At 46.7% G+C, this 12,500-nt stretch overlaps 32 non-coding genes across 32 annotated transcripts; all 32 read left to right on the top strand.

The window, feature by feature from the left end:
* The first annotated feature begins 441 nt into the window (after positions 1 to 441).
* TRNAL-CAG (transfer RNA leucine (anticodon CAG)) lies at positions 442 to 524 on the top strand. Its single transcript has one exon. It is a non-coding gene; the product is annotated as a tRNA-Leu (tRNA).
* A 104-nt stretch (positions 525 to 628) lies between these two features.
* TRNAT-UGU (transfer RNA threonine (anticodon UGU)) lies at positions 629 to 701 on the top strand. The gene has a single exon. It is a non-coding gene; the product is annotated as a tRNA-Thr (tRNA).
* Positions 702 to 1,168: 467 nt separating this feature from the next.
* TRNAL-CAG (transfer RNA leucine (anticodon CAG)) lies at positions 1,169 to 1,251 on the top strand. The gene has a single exon. It is a non-coding gene; the product is annotated as a tRNA-Leu (tRNA).
* A 102-nt stretch (positions 1,252 to 1,353) lies between these two features.
* Positions 1,354 to 1,426, top strand: TRNAT-UGU (transfer RNA threonine (anticodon UGU)). Its single transcript has one exon. It is a non-coding gene; the product is annotated as a tRNA-Thr (tRNA).
* A 465-nt stretch (positions 1,427 to 1,891) lies between these two features.
* Positions 1,892 to 1,974, top strand: TRNAL-CAG (transfer RNA leucine (anticodon CAG)). The gene has a single exon. It is a non-coding gene; the product is annotated as a tRNA-Leu (tRNA).
* Positions 1,975 to 2,076: 102 nt separating this feature from the next.
* Positions 2,077 to 2,149, top strand: TRNAT-UGU (transfer RNA threonine (anticodon UGU)). The gene has a single exon. It is a non-coding gene; the product is annotated as a tRNA-Thr (tRNA).
* Positions 2,150 to 2,616: 467 nt separating this feature from the next.
* TRNAL-CAG (transfer RNA leucine (anticodon CAG)) lies at positions 2,617 to 2,699 on the top strand. The gene has a single exon. It is a non-coding gene; the product is annotated as a tRNA-Leu (tRNA).
* A 102-nt stretch (positions 2,700 to 2,801) lies between these two features.
* Positions 2,802 to 2,874, top strand: TRNAT-UGU (transfer RNA threonine (anticodon UGU)). The gene has a single exon. It is a non-coding gene; the product is annotated as a tRNA-Thr (tRNA).
* Positions 2,875 to 3,340: 466 nt separating this feature from the next.
* TRNAL-CAG (transfer RNA leucine (anticodon CAG)) lies at positions 3,341 to 3,423 on the top strand. Its single transcript has one exon. It is a non-coding gene; the product is annotated as a tRNA-Leu (tRNA).
* Positions 3,424 to 3,526: 103 nt separating this feature from the next.
* On the top strand, positions 3,527 to 3,599 carry TRNAT-UGU (transfer RNA threonine (anticodon UGU)). Its single transcript has one exon. It is a non-coding gene; the product is annotated as a tRNA-Thr (tRNA).
* A 466-nt stretch (positions 3,600 to 4,065) lies between these two features.
* On the top strand, positions 4,066 to 4,148 carry TRNAL-CAG (transfer RNA leucine (anticodon CAG)). Its single transcript has one exon. It is a non-coding gene; the product is annotated as a tRNA-Leu (tRNA).
* A 103-nt stretch (positions 4,149 to 4,251) lies between these two features.
* Positions 4,252 to 4,324, top strand: TRNAT-UGU (transfer RNA threonine (anticodon UGU)). The gene has a single exon. It is a non-coding gene; the product is annotated as a tRNA-Thr (tRNA).
* A 467-nt stretch (positions 4,325 to 4,791) lies between these two features.
* On the top strand, positions 4,792 to 4,874 carry TRNAL-CAG (transfer RNA leucine (anticodon CAG)). The gene has a single exon. It is a non-coding gene; the product is annotated as a tRNA-Leu (tRNA).
* A 102-nt stretch (positions 4,875 to 4,976) lies between these two features.
* On the top strand, positions 4,977 to 5,049 carry TRNAT-UGU (transfer RNA threonine (anticodon UGU)). The gene has a single exon. It is a non-coding gene; the product is annotated as a tRNA-Thr (tRNA).
* A 467-nt stretch (positions 5,050 to 5,516) lies between these two features.
* Positions 5,517 to 5,599, top strand: TRNAL-CAG (transfer RNA leucine (anticodon CAG)). The gene has a single exon. It is a non-coding gene; the product is annotated as a tRNA-Leu (tRNA).
* A 104-nt stretch (positions 5,600 to 5,703) lies between these two features.
* On the top strand, positions 5,704 to 5,776 carry TRNAT-UGU (transfer RNA threonine (anticodon UGU)). Its single transcript has one exon. It is a non-coding gene; the product is annotated as a tRNA-Thr (tRNA).
* Positions 5,777 to 6,243: 467 nt separating this feature from the next.
* Positions 6,244 to 6,326, top strand: TRNAL-CAG (transfer RNA leucine (anticodon CAG)). The gene has a single exon. It is a non-coding gene; the product is annotated as a tRNA-Leu (tRNA).
* A 102-nt stretch (positions 6,327 to 6,428) lies between these two features.
* On the top strand, positions 6,429 to 6,501 carry TRNAT-UGU (transfer RNA threonine (anticodon UGU)). Its single transcript has one exon. It is a non-coding gene; the product is annotated as a tRNA-Thr (tRNA).
* Positions 6,502 to 6,967: 466 nt separating this feature from the next.
* TRNAL-CAG (transfer RNA leucine (anticodon CAG)) lies at positions 6,968 to 7,050 on the top strand. The gene has a single exon. It is a non-coding gene; the product is annotated as a tRNA-Leu (tRNA).
* A 104-nt stretch (positions 7,051 to 7,154) lies between these two features.
* On the top strand, positions 7,155 to 7,227 carry TRNAT-UGU (transfer RNA threonine (anticodon UGU)). Its single transcript has one exon. It is a non-coding gene; the product is annotated as a tRNA-Thr (tRNA).
* Positions 7,228 to 7,694: 467 nt separating this feature from the next.
* On the top strand, positions 7,695 to 7,777 carry TRNAL-CAG (transfer RNA leucine (anticodon CAG)). The gene has a single exon. It is a non-coding gene; the product is annotated as a tRNA-Leu (tRNA).
* A 102-nt stretch (positions 7,778 to 7,879) lies between these two features.
* On the top strand, positions 7,880 to 7,952 carry TRNAT-UGU (transfer RNA threonine (anticodon UGU)). The gene has a single exon. It is a non-coding gene; the product is annotated as a tRNA-Thr (tRNA).
* A 465-nt stretch (positions 7,953 to 8,417) lies between these two features.
* TRNAL-CAG (transfer RNA leucine (anticodon CAG)) lies at positions 8,418 to 8,500 on the top strand. The gene has a single exon. It is a non-coding gene; the product is annotated as a tRNA-Leu (tRNA).
* A 101-nt stretch (positions 8,501 to 8,601) lies between these two features.
* Positions 8,602 to 8,674, top strand: TRNAT-UGU (transfer RNA threonine (anticodon UGU)). Its single transcript has one exon. It is a non-coding gene; the product is annotated as a tRNA-Thr (tRNA).
* Positions 8,675 to 9,325: 651 nt separating this feature from the next.
* Positions 9,326 to 9,398, top strand: TRNAT-UGU (transfer RNA threonine (anticodon UGU)). The gene has a single exon. It is a non-coding gene; the product is annotated as a tRNA-Thr (tRNA).
* A 652-nt stretch (positions 9,399 to 10,050) lies between these two features.
* On the top strand, positions 10,051 to 10,123 carry TRNAT-UGU (transfer RNA threonine (anticodon UGU)). Its single transcript has one exon. It is a non-coding gene; the product is annotated as a tRNA-Thr (tRNA).
* A 467-nt stretch (positions 10,124 to 10,590) lies between these two features.
* On the top strand, positions 10,591 to 10,673 carry TRNAL-CAG (transfer RNA leucine (anticodon CAG)). Its single transcript has one exon. It is a non-coding gene; the product is annotated as a tRNA-Leu (tRNA).
* A 102-nt stretch (positions 10,674 to 10,775) lies between these two features.
* Positions 10,776 to 10,848, top strand: TRNAT-UGU (transfer RNA threonine (anticodon UGU)). The gene has a single exon. It is a non-coding gene; the product is annotated as a tRNA-Thr (tRNA).
* A 466-nt stretch (positions 10,849 to 11,314) lies between these two features.
* Positions 11,315 to 11,397, top strand: TRNAL-CAG (transfer RNA leucine (anticodon CAG)). Its single transcript has one exon. It is a non-coding gene; the product is annotated as a tRNA-Leu (tRNA).
* Positions 11,398 to 11,502: 105 nt separating this feature from the next.
* Positions 11,503 to 11,575, top strand: TRNAT-UGU (transfer RNA threonine (anticodon UGU)). The gene has a single exon. It is a non-coding gene; the product is annotated as a tRNA-Thr (tRNA).
* Positions 11,576 to 12,042: 467 nt separating this feature from the next.
* On the top strand, positions 12,043 to 12,125 carry TRNAL-CAG (transfer RNA leucine (anticodon CAG)). Its single transcript has one exon. It is a non-coding gene; the product is annotated as a tRNA-Leu (tRNA).
* A 105-nt stretch (positions 12,126 to 12,230) lies between these two features.
* TRNAT-UGU (transfer RNA threonine (anticodon UGU)) lies at positions 12,231 to 12,303 on the top strand. The gene has a single exon. It is a non-coding gene; the product is annotated as a tRNA-Thr (tRNA).
* The last annotated feature ends 197 nt before the right edge of the window (positions 12,304 to 12,500 follow it).

Genomic DNA, 12,500 nt, shown 5'->3' with positions numbered 1-12,500 from the left:
TTCTTTCCTGACAACCTATTTTCTTTCACCAGCTGTCTTATCAAAAACCGCCACTGCCTCTAGGTCAACTCCCCTTACATGAAAGATCACATTACATTCAACCCTGGTCAAGGTTCACAACATTGACCCCACTTTGAGCAAAAAAAAAAAAAAACCTTACTGGCTCCAAGAAGACTTAGACCACATTCATAACATTCTCTTCCTAAAAAGAGAGCGGCCGTATTCCGTTCTTCTGGATGGCCAAGAAGCCAACACTGGTGCTTATGCCACCATTCATGGGTTGGCCTAATAACGGTAGCTATGATTCTAGAGCTGGAGGCTGCCTTACTTCTGCCCTCAAGGGCTAGGTGCCATTCACATGTCTTGATTGAAGGCTTCGTAGAAGACCACAATTCAGCTCTCTCAACCACCCTACTTTCCGGTGGCACAATGCACCTCCGTGTCAGGATGGCCGAGCGGTCTAAGGCGCTGCGTTCAGGTCGCAGTCTCCCCTGGAGGCGTGGGTTCAAATCCCACTTCTGACAGCGTTTGCATGGTTTTTTCACGGTTCCCCTACCTGCTAGTCTTTCACAGCCAAGAACGTTTTTTTTTTTTTTTTTTTTAACACATTTACACAACAGAGCACTGTGGCTCTATAGCTCAGGGGTTAGAGCACTGGTCTTGTAAACCAGGGGTCGTGAGTTCAAATCTCACTAGGGCCTAAGCGTTATTTCATGTGCTGTATCTTTCTTTCCTGACAACCTATTTTCTTTCACCAGCTGTCTTATCAAAAACCGCCACTGCCTCTAGGTCAACTCCCCTTACATGAAAGATCACATTACATTCAACCCTGGTCAAGGTTCACAACATTGACCCCACTTTGAGCAAAAAAAAAAAAAAAACCTTACTGGCTCCAAGAAGACTTAGACCACATTCATAACATTCTCTTCCTAAAAAGAGAGCGGCCGTATTCCGTTCTTCTGGATGGCCAAGAAGCCAACACTGGTGCTTATGCCACCATTCATGGGTTGGCCTAATAACGGTAGCTATGATTCTAGAGCTGGAGGCTGCCTTACTTCTGCCCTCAAGGGCTAGGTGCCATTCACATGTCTTGATTGAAGGCTTCGTAGAAGACCACAATTCAGCTCTCTCAACCACCCTACTTTCCAGTGGCACAATGCACCTCCGTGTCAGGATGGCCGAGCGGTCTAAGGCGCTGCGTTCAGGTCGCAGTCTCCCCTGGAGGCGTGGGTTCAAATCCCACTTCTGACAGCGTTTGCATGGTTTTTTCACGGTTCCCCTACCTGCTAGTCTTTCACAGCCAAGAACGTTTTTTTTTTTTTTTTTTAACACATTTACACAACAGAGCACTGTGGCTCTATAGCTCAGGGGTTAGAGCACTGGTCTTGTAAACCAGGGGTCGTGAGTTCAAATCTCACTAGGGCCTAAGCGTTATTTCATGTGCTGTATCTTTCTTTCCTGACAACCTATTTTCTTTCACCAGCTGTCTTATCAAAAACCGCCACTGCCTCTAGGTCAACTCCCCTTACATGAAAGATCACATTACATTCAACCCTGGTCAAGGTTCACAACATTGACCCCACTTTGAGCAAAAAAAAAAAAAACCTTACTGGCTCCAAGAAGACTTAGACCACATTCATAACATTCTCTTCCTAAAAAGAGAGCGGCCGTATTCCGTTCTTCTGGATGGCCAAGAAGCCAACACTGGTGCTTATGCCACCATTCATGGGTTGGCCTAATAACGGTAGCTATGATTCTAGAGCTGGAGGCTGCCTTACTTCTGCCCTCAAGGGCTAGGTGCCATTCACATGTCTTGATTGAAGGCTTCGTAGAAGACCACAATTCAGCTCTCTCAACCACCCTACTTTCCGGTGGCACAATGCACCTCCGTGTCAGGATGGCCGAGCGGTCTAAGGCGCTGCGTTCAGGTCGCAGTCTCCCCTGGAGGCGTGGGTTCAAATCCCACTTCTGACAGCGTTTGCATGGTTTTTTCACGGTTCCCCTACCTGCTAGTCTTTCACAGCCAAGAACGTTTTTTTTTTTTTTTTTTAACACATTTACACAACAGAGCACTGTGGCTCTATAGCTCAGGGGTTAGAGCACTGGTCTTGTAAACCAGGGGTCGTGAGTTCAAATCTCACTAGGGCCTAAGCGTTATTTCATGTGCTGTATCTTTCTTTCCTGACAACCTATTTTCTTTCACCAGCTGTCTTATCAAAAACCGCCACTGCCTCTAGGTCAACTCCCCTTACATGAAAGATCACATTACATTCAACCCTGGTCAAGGTTCACAACATTGACCCCACTTTGAGCAAAAAAAAAAAAAAAACCTTACTGGCTCCAAGAAGACTTAGACCACATTCATAACATTCTCTTCCTAAAAAGAGAGCGGCCGTATTCCGTTCTTCTGGATGGCCAAGAAGCCAACACTGGTGCTTATGCCACCATTCATGGGTTGGCCTAATAACGGTAGCTATGATTCTAGAGCTGGAGGCTGCCTTACTTCTGCCCTCAAGGGCTAGGTGCCATTCACATGTCTTGATTGAAGGCTTCGTAGAAGACCACAATTCAGCTCTCTCAACCACCCTACTTTCCGGTGGCACAATGCACCTCCGTGTCAGGATGGCCGAGCGGTCTAAGGCGCTGCGTTCAGGTCGCAGTCTCCCCTGGAGGCGTGGGTTCAAATCCCACTTCTGACAGCGTTTGCATGGTTTTTTCACGGTTCCCCTACCTGCTAGTCTTTCACAGCCAAGAACGTTTTTTTTTTTTTTTTTTAACACATTTACACAACAGAGCACTGTGGCTCTATAGCTCAGGGGTTAGAGCACTGGTCTTGTAAACCAGGGGTCGTGAGTTCAAATCTCACTAGGGCCTAAGCGTTATTTCATGCGCTGTATCTTTCTTTCCTGACAACCTATTTTCTTTCACCAGCTGTCTTATCAAAAACCGCCACTGCCTCTAGGTCAACTCCCCTTACATGAAAGATCACATTACATTCAACCCTGGTCAAGGTTCACAACATTGACCCCACTTTGAGCAAAAAAAAAAAAAATCCTTACTGGCTCCAAGAAGACTTAGACCACATTCATAACATTCTCTTCCTAAAAAGAGAGCGGCCGTATTCCGTTCTTCTGGATGGCCAAGAAGCCAACACTGGTGCTTATGCCACCATTCATGGGTTGGCCTAATAACGGTAGCTATGATTCTAGAGCTGGAGGCTGCCTTACTTCTGCCCTCAAGGGCTAGGTGCCATTCACATGTCTTGATTGAAGGCTTCGTAGAAGACCACAATTCAGCTCTCTCAACCACCCTACTTTCCGGTGGCACAATGCACCTCCGTGTCAGGATGGCTGAGCGGTCTAAGGCGCTGCGTTCAGGTCGCAGTCTCCCCTGGAGGCGTGGGTTCAAATCCCACTTCTGACAGCGTTTGCATGGTTTTTTCACGGTTCCCCTACCTGCTAGTCTTTCACAGCCAAGAACGTTTTTTTTTTTTTTTTTTTAACACATTTACACAACAGAGCACTGTGGCTCTATAGCTCAGGGGTTAGAGCACTGGTCTTGTAAACCAGGGGTCGTGAGTTCAAATCTCACTAGGGCCTAAGCGTTATTTCATGCGCTGTATCTTTCTTTCCTGACAACCTATTTTCTTTCACCAGCTGTCTTATCAAAAACCGCCACTGCCTCTAGGTCAACTCCCCTTACATGAAAGATCACATTACATTCAACCCTGGTCAAGGTTCACAACATTGACCCCACTTTGAGCAAAAAAAAAAAAAAACCTTACTGGCTCCAAGAAGACTTAGACCACATTCATAACATTCTCTTCCTAAAAAGAGAGCGGCCGTATTCCGTTCTTCTGGATGGCCAAGAAGCCAACACTGGTGTTTATGCCACCATTCATGGGTTGGCCTAATAACGGTAGCTATGATTCTAGAGCTGGAGGCTGCCTTACTTCTGCCCTCAAGGGCTAGGTGCCATTCACATGTCTTGATTGAAGGCTTCGTAGAAGACCACAATTCAGCTCTCTCAACCACCCTACTTTCCGGTGGCACAATGCACCTCCGTGTCAGGATGGCCGAGCGGTCTAAGGCGCTGCGTTCAGGTCGCAGTCTCCCCTGGAGGCGTGGGTTCAAATCCCACTTCTGACAGCGTTTGCATGGTTTTTTCACGGTTCCCCTACCTGCTAGTCTTTCACAGCCAAGAACGTTTTTTTTTTTTTTTTTTTAACACATTTACACAACAGAGCACTGTGGCTCTATAGCTCAGGGGTTAGAGCACTGGTCTTGTAAACCAGGGGTCGTGAGTTCAAATCTCACTAGGGCCTGAGCGTTATTTCATGCGCTGTATCTTTCTTTCCTGACAACCTATTTTCTTTCACCAGCTGTCTTATCAAAAACCGCCACTGCCTCTAGGTCAACTCCCCTTACATGAAAGATCACATTACATTCAACCCTGGTCAAGGTTCACAACATTGACCCCACTTTGAGCAACAACAAAAAAAAAACCTTACTGGCTCCAAGAAGACTTAGACCACATTCATAACATTCTCTTCCTAAAAAGAGAGCGGCCGTATTCCGTTCTTCTGGATGGCCAAGAAGCCAACACTGGTGCTTATGCCACCATTCATGGGTTGGCCTAATAACGGTAGCTATGATTCTAGAGCTGGAGGCTGCCTTACTTCTGCCCTCAAGGGCTAGGTGCCATTCACATGTCTTGATTGAAGGCTTCGTAGAAGACCACAATTCAGCTCTCTCAACCACCCTACTTTCCGGTGGCACAATGCACCTCCGTGTCAGGATGGCCGAGCGGTCTAAGGCGCTGCGTTCAGGTCGCAGTCTCCCCTGGAGGCGTGGGTTCAAATCCCACTTCTGACAGCGTTTGCATGGTTTTTTCACGGTTCCCCTACCTGCTAGTCTTTCACAGCCAAGAACGTTTTTTTTTTTTTTTTTTAACACATTTACACAACAGAGCACTGTGGCTCTATAGCTCAGGGGTTAGAGCACTGGTCTTGTAAACCAGGGGTCGTGAGTTCAAATCTCACTAGGGCCTAAGCGTTATTTCATGTGCTGTATCTTTCTTTCCTGACAACCTATTTTCTTTCACCAGCTGTCTTATCAAAAACCGCCACTGCCTCTAGGTCAACTCCCCTTACATGAAAGATCACATTACATTCAACCCTGGTCAAGGTTCACAACATTGACCCCACTTTGAGCAAAAAAAAAAAAAAAACCTTACTGGCTCCAAGAAGACTTAGACCACATTCATAACATTCTCTTCCTAAAAAGAGAGCGGCCGTATTCCGTTCTTCTGGATGGCCAAGAAGCCAACACTGGTGCTTATGCCACCATTCATGGGTTGGCCTAATATCGGTAGCTATGATTCTAGAGCTGGAGGCTGCCTTACTTCTGCCCTCAAGGGCTAGGTGCCATTCACATGTCTTGATTGAAGGCTTCGTAGAAGACCACAATTCAGCTCTCTCAACCACCCTACTTTCCGGTGGCACAATGCACCTCCGTGTCAGGATGGCCGAGCGGTCTAAGGCGCTGCGTTCAGGTCGCAGTCTCCCCTGGAGGCGTGGGTTCAAATCCCACTTCTGACAGCGTTTGCATGGTTTTTTCACGGTTCCCCTACCTGCTAGTCTTTCACAGCCAAGAACGTTTTTTTTTTTTTTTTTTTTAACACATTTACACAACAGAGCACTGTGGCTCTATAGCTCAGGGGTTAGAGCACTGGTCTTGTAAACCAGCGGTCGTGAGTTCAAATCTCACTAGGGCCTAAGCGTTATTTCATGTGCTGTATCTTTCTTTCCTGACAACCTATTTTCTTTCACCAGCTGTCTTATCAAAAACCGCCACTGCCTCTAGGTCAACTCCCCTTACATGAAAGATCACATTACATTCAACCCTGGTCAAGGTTCACAACATTGACTCCACTTTGAGCAAAAAAAAAACAAAAACCTTACTGGCTCCAAGAAGACTTAGACCACATTCATAACATTCTCTTCCTAAAAAGAGAGCGGCCGTATTCCGTTCTTCTGGATGGCCAAGAAGCCAACACTGGTGCTTATGCCACCATTCATGGGTTGGCCTAATAACGGTAGCTATGATTCTAGAGCTGGAGGCTGCCTTACTTCTGCCCTCAAGGGCTAGGTGCCATTCACATGTCTTGATTGAAGGCTTCGTAGAAGACCACAATTCAGCTCTCTCAACCACCCTACTTTCCGGTGGCACAATGCACCTCCGTGTCAGGATGGCCGAGCGGTCTAAGGCGCTGCGTTCAGGTCGCAGTCTCCCCTGGAGGCGTGGGTTCAAATCCCACTTCTGACAGCGTTTGCATGGTTTTTTCACGGTTCCCCTACCTGCTAGTCTTTCACAGCCAAGAACGTTTTTTTTTTTTTTTTTTAACACATTTACACAACAGAGCACTGTGGCTCTATAGCTCAGGGGTTAGAGCACTGGTCTTGTAAACCAGGGGTCGTGAGTTCAAATCTCACTAGGGCCTAAGCGTTATTTCATGCGCTGTATCTTTCTTTCCTGACAACCTATTTTCTTTCACCAGCTGTCTTATCAAAAACCGCCACTGCCTCTAGGTCAACTCCCCTTACATGAAAGATCACATTACATTCAACCCTGGTCAAGGTTCACAACATTGACCCCACTTTGAGCAAAAAAAAAAAAAAACCTTACTGGCTCCAAGAAGACTTAGACCACATTCATAACATTCTCTTCCTAAAAAGAGAGCGGCCGTATTCCGTTCTTCTGGATGGCCAAGAAGCCAACACTGGTGCTTATGCCACCATTCATGGGTTGGCCTAATAACGGTAGCTATGATTCTAGAGCTGGAGGCTGCCTTACTTCTGCCCTCAAGGGCTAGGTGCCATTCACATGTCTTGATTGAAGGCTTCGTAGAAGACCACAATTCAGCTCTCTCAACCACCCTACTTTCCGGTGGCACAATGCACCTCCGTGTCAGGATGGCCGAGCGGTCTAAGGCGCTGCGTTCAGGTCGCAGTCTCCCCTGGAGGCGTGGGTTCAAATCCCACTTCTGACAGCGTTTGCATGGTTTTTTCACGGTTCCCCTACCTGCTAGTCTTTCACAGCCAAGAACGTTTTTTTTTTTTTTTTTTTTAACACATTTACACAACAGAGCACTGTGGCTCTATAGCTCAGGGGTTAGAGCACTGGTCTTGTAAACCAGGGGTCGTGAGTTCAAATCTCACTAGGGCCTAAGCGTTATTTCATGTGCTGTATCTTTCTTTCCTGACAACCTATTTTCTTTCACCAGCTGTCTTATCAAAAACCGCCACTGCCTCTAGGTCAACTCCCCTTACATGAAAGATCACATTACATTCAACCCTGGTCAAGGTTCACAACATTGACCCCACTTTGAGCAAAAAAAAAAAAAAAACCTTACTGGCTCCAAGAAGACTTAGACCACATTCATAACATTCTCTTCCTAAAAAGAGAGCGGCCGTATTCCGTTCTTCTGGATGGCCAAGAAGCCAACACTGGTGCTTATGCCACCATTCATGGGTTGGCCTAATAACGGTAGCTATGATTCTAGAGCTGGAGGCTGCCTTACTTCTGCCCTCAAGGGCTAGCTGCCATTCACATGTCTTGATTGAAGGCTTCGTAGAAGACCACAATTCAGCTCTCTCAACCACCCTACTTTCCGGTGGCACAATGCACCTCCGTGTCAGGATGGCCGAGCGGTCTAAGGCGCTGCGTTCAGGTCGCAGTCTCCCCTGGAGGCGTGGGTTCAAATCCCACTTCTGACAGCGTTTGCATGGTTTTTTCACGGTTCCCCTACCTGCTAGTCTTTCACAGCCAAGAACGTTTTTTTGTTTTTTTTTTAACACATTTACACAACAGAGCACTGTGGCTCTATAGCTCAGGGGTTAGAGCACTGGTCTTGTAAACCAGGGGTCGTGAGTTCAAATCTCACTAGGGCCTAAGCGTTATTTCATGTGCTGTATCTTTCTTTCCTGACAACCTATTTTCTTTCACCAGCTGTCTTATCAAAAACCGCCACTGCCTCTAGGTCAACTCCCCTTACATGAAAGATCACATTACATTCAACCCTGGTCAAGGTTCACAACATTGACCCCACTTTGAGCAAAAAAAAAAAAAACCTTACTGGCTCCAAGAAGACTTAGACCACATTCATAACATTCTCTTCCTAAAAAGAGAGCGGCCGTATTCCGTTCTTCTGGATGGCCAAGAAGCCAACACTGGTGCTTATGCCACCATTCATGGGTTGGCCTAATAACGGTAGCTATGATTCTAGAGCTGGAGGCTGCCTTACTTCTGCCCTCAAGGGCTAGGTGCCATTCACATGTCTTGATTGAAGGCTTCGTAGAAGACCACAATTCAGCTCTCTCAACCACCCTACTTTCCGGTGGCACAATGCACCTCCGTGTCAGGATGGCCGAGCGGTCTAAGGCGCTGCGTTCAGGTCGCAGTCTCCCCTGGAGGCGTGGGTTCAAATCCCACTTCTGACAGCGTTTGCATGGTTTTTTCACGGTTCCCCTACCTGCTAGTCTTTCACAGCCAAGAACGTTTTTTTTTTTTTTTTTAACACATTTACACAACAGAGCACTGTGGCTCTATAGCTCAGGGGTTAGAGCGCTGGTCTTGTAAACCAGGGGTCGTGAGTTCAAATCTCACTAGGGCCTAAGCGTTATTTCATGCGCTGTATCTTTCTTTCCTGACAACCTATTTTCTTTCACCAGCTGTCTTATCAAAAACCGCCACTGCCTCTAGGTCAACTCCCCTTACATGAAAGATCACATTACATTCAACCCTGGTCAAGGTTCACAACATTGACCCCACTTTGAGCAAAAAAAAAACAAAAACCTTACTGGCTCCAAGAAGACTTAGACCACATTCATAACATTCTCTTCCTAAAAAGAGAGCGGCCGTATTCCGTTCTTCTGGATGGCCAAGAAGCCAACACTGGTGCTTATGCCACCATTCATGGGTTGGCCTAATAACGGTAGCTATGATTCTAGAGCTGGAGGCTGCCTTACTTCTGCCCTCAAGGGCTAGGTGCCATTCACATGTCTTGATTGAAGGCTTCGTAGAAGACCACAATTCAGCTCTCTCAACCACACTAGTTCCGGTGGCACAATGCACCTCTGTGTCAGGATGGCCGAGCGGTCTAAGGCGCTGCGTTCAGGTTGCAGTCTCCCCTGGAGGTGTGGGTTCAAATCCCACTTCTGACAGCGTTTGCACGGTTTTTTTACGGTTCCCCTACCTGCTAGTCTTTCACAGCCAAGAACGTTTTTTTGTTTTTTTTTTAACACATTTACACAACAGAGCACTGTGGCTCTATAGCTCAGGGGTTAGAGCACTGGTCTTGTAAACCAGGGGTCGTGAGTTCAAATCTCACTAGGGCCTAAGCGTTATTTCATGTGCTGTATCTTTCTTTCCTGACAACCTATTTTCTTTCACCAGCTGTCTTATCAAAAACCGCCACTGCCTCTAGGTCAACTCCCCTTACATGAAAGATCACATTACATTCAACCCTGGTCAAGGTTCACAACATTGACCCCACTTTGAGCAAAAAAAAAAAAAACCTTACTGGCTCCAAGAAGACTTAGACCACTTTCATAACATTCTCTTCCTAAAAAGAGAGCGGCCGTATTCCGTTCTTCTGGATGGCCAAGAAGCCAACACTGGTGCTTATGCCACCATTCATGGGTTGGCCTAATAACGGTAGCTATGATTCTAGAGCTGGAGGCTGCCTTACTTCTGCCCTCAAGGGCTAGGTGCCATTCACATGTCTTGATTGAAGGCTTCGTAGAAGACCACAATTCAGCTCTCTCAACCACCCTACTTTCCGGTGGCACAATGCACCTCCGTGTCAGGATGGCCGAGCGGTCTAAGGCGCTGCGTTCAGGTCGCAGTCTCCCCTGGAGGCGTGGGTTCAAATTCCACTTCTGACAGCGTTTGCATGGTTTTTTCACGGTTCCCCTACCTGCTAGTCTTTCACAGCCAAGAACGTTTTTTTTTTTTTTTTTTTTAACACATTTACACAACAGAGCACTGTGGCTCTATAGCTCAGGGGTTAGAGCACTGGTCTTGTAAACCAGGGGTCGTGAGTTCAAATCTCACTAGGGCCTAAGCGTTATTTCATGTGCTGTATCTTTCTTTCCTGACAACCTATTTTCTTTCACCAGCTGTCTTATCAAAAACCGCCACTGCCTCTAGGTCAACTCCCCTTACATGAAAGATCACATTACATTCAACCCTGGTCAAGGTTCACAACATTGACCCCACTTTGAGCAAAAAAAAAAAAAAAACCTTACTGGCTCCAAGAAGACTTAGACCACATTCATAACATTCTCTTCCTAAAAAGAGAGCGGCCGTATTCCGTTCTTCTGGATGGCCAAGAAGCCAACACTGGTGCTTATGCCACCATTCATGGGTTGGCCTAATAACGGTAGCTATGATTCTAGAGCTGGAGGCTGCCTTACTTCTGCCCTCAAGGGCTAGGTGCCATTCACATGTCTTGATTGAAGGCTTCGTAGAAGACCACAATTCAGCTCTCTCAACCACCCTACTTTCCGGTGGCACAATGCACCTCCGTGTCAGGATGGCCGAGCGGTCTAAGGCGCTGCGTTCAGGTCGCAGTCTCCCCTGGAGGCGTGGGTTCAAATCCCACTTCTGACAGCGTTTGCATGGTTTTTTCACGGTTCCCCTACCTGCTAGTCTTTCACAGCCAAGAACGTTTTTTTTTTTTTTTTTTAACACATTTACACAACAGAGCACTGTGGCTCTATAGCTCAGGGGTTAGAGCACTGGTCTTGTAAACCAGGGGTCGTGAGTTCAAATCTCACTAGGGCCTAAGCGTTATTTCATGCGCTGTATCTTTCTTTCCTGACAACCTATTTTCTTTCACCAGCTGTCTTATCAAAAACCGCCACTGCCTCTAGGTCAACTCCCCTTACATGAAAGATCACATTACATTCAACCCTGGTCAAGGTTCACAACATTGACCCCACTTTGAGCAAAAAAAAAAAAAAACCTTACTGGCTCCAAGAAGACTTAGACCACATTCATAACATTCTCTTCCTAAAAAGAGAGCGGCCGTATTCCGTTCTTCTGGATGGCCAAGAAGCCAACACTGGTGCTTATGCCACCATTCATGGGTTGGCCTAATAACGGTAGCTATGATTCTAGAGCTGGAGGCTGCCTTACTTCTGCCCTCAAGGGCTAGGTGCCATTCACATGTCTTGATTGAAGGCTTCGTAGAAGACCACAATTCAGCTCTCTCAACCACCCTACTTTCCGGTGGCACAATGCACCTCCGTGTCAGGATGGCCGAGCGGTCTAAGGCGCTGCGTTCAGGTCGCAGTCTCCCCTGGAGGCGTGGGTTCAAATCCCACTTCTGACAGCGTTTGCATGGTTTTTTCACGGTTCCCCTACCTGCTAGTCTTTCACAGCCAAGAACGTTTTTTTTTTTTTTTTTTTTTAACACATTTACACAACAGAGCACTGTGGCTCTATAGCTCAGGGGTTAGAGCACTGGTCTTGTAAACCAGGGGTCGTGAGTTCAAATCTCACTAGGGCCTAAGCGTTATTTCATGTGCTGTATCTTTCTTTCCTGACAACCTATTTTCTTTCACCAGCTGTCTTATCAAAAACCGCCACTGCCTCTAGGTCAACTCCCCTTACATGAAAGATCACATTACATTCAACCCTGGTCAAGGTTCACAACATTGACCCCACTTTGAGCAAAAAAAAAAAAAAAACCTTACTGGCTCCAAGAAGACTTAGACCACATTCATAACATTCTCTTCCTAAAAAGAGAGCGGCCGTATTCCGTTCTTCTGGATGGCCAAGAAGCCAACACTGGTGCTTATGCCACCATTCATGGGTTGGCCTAATAACGGTAGCTATGATTCTAGAGCTGGAGGCTGCCTTACTTCTGCCCTCAAGGGCTAGGTGCCATTCACATGTCTTGATTGAAGGCTTCGTAGAAGACCACAATTCAGCTCTCTCAACCACCCTACTTTCCGGTGGCACAATGCACCTCCGTGTCAGGATGGCCGAGCGGTCTAAGGCGCTGCGTTCAGGTCGCAGTCTCCCCTGGAGGCGTGGGTTCAAATCCCACTTCTGACAGCGTTTGCATGGTTTTTTCACGGTTCCCCTACCTGCTAGTCTTTCACAGCCAAGAACGTTTTTTTTTTTTTTTTTTTTTAACACATTTACACAACAGAGCACTGTGGCTCTATAGCTCAGGGGTTAGAGCACTGGTCTTGTAAACCAGGGGTCGTGAGTTCAAATCTCACTAGGGCCTAAGCGTTATTTCATGTGCTGTATCTTTCTTTCCTGACAACCTATTTTCTTTCACCAGCTGTCTTATCAAAAACCGCCACTGCCTCTAGGTCAACTCCCCTTACATGAAAGATCACATTACATTCAACCCTGGTCAAGGTTCACAACATTGACCCCACTTTGAGCAAAAAAAAAAAAAACCTTACTGGCTCCAAGAAG

The sequence above is a fragment of the Hyperolius riggenbachi genome, chromosome 1 (genome assembly GCF_040937935.1).
Source record: "Hyperolius riggenbachi isolate aHypRig1 chromosome 1, aHypRig1.pri, whole genome shotgun sequence".
Classification (NCBI taxonomy): domain Eukaryota; kingdom Metazoa; phylum Chordata; class Amphibia; order Anura; family Hyperoliidae; genus Hyperolius; species Hyperolius riggenbachi.
Note: the sequence above shows the minus strand (reverse complement) of the source record. Positions and strands in the feature narration are given on the sequence as shown.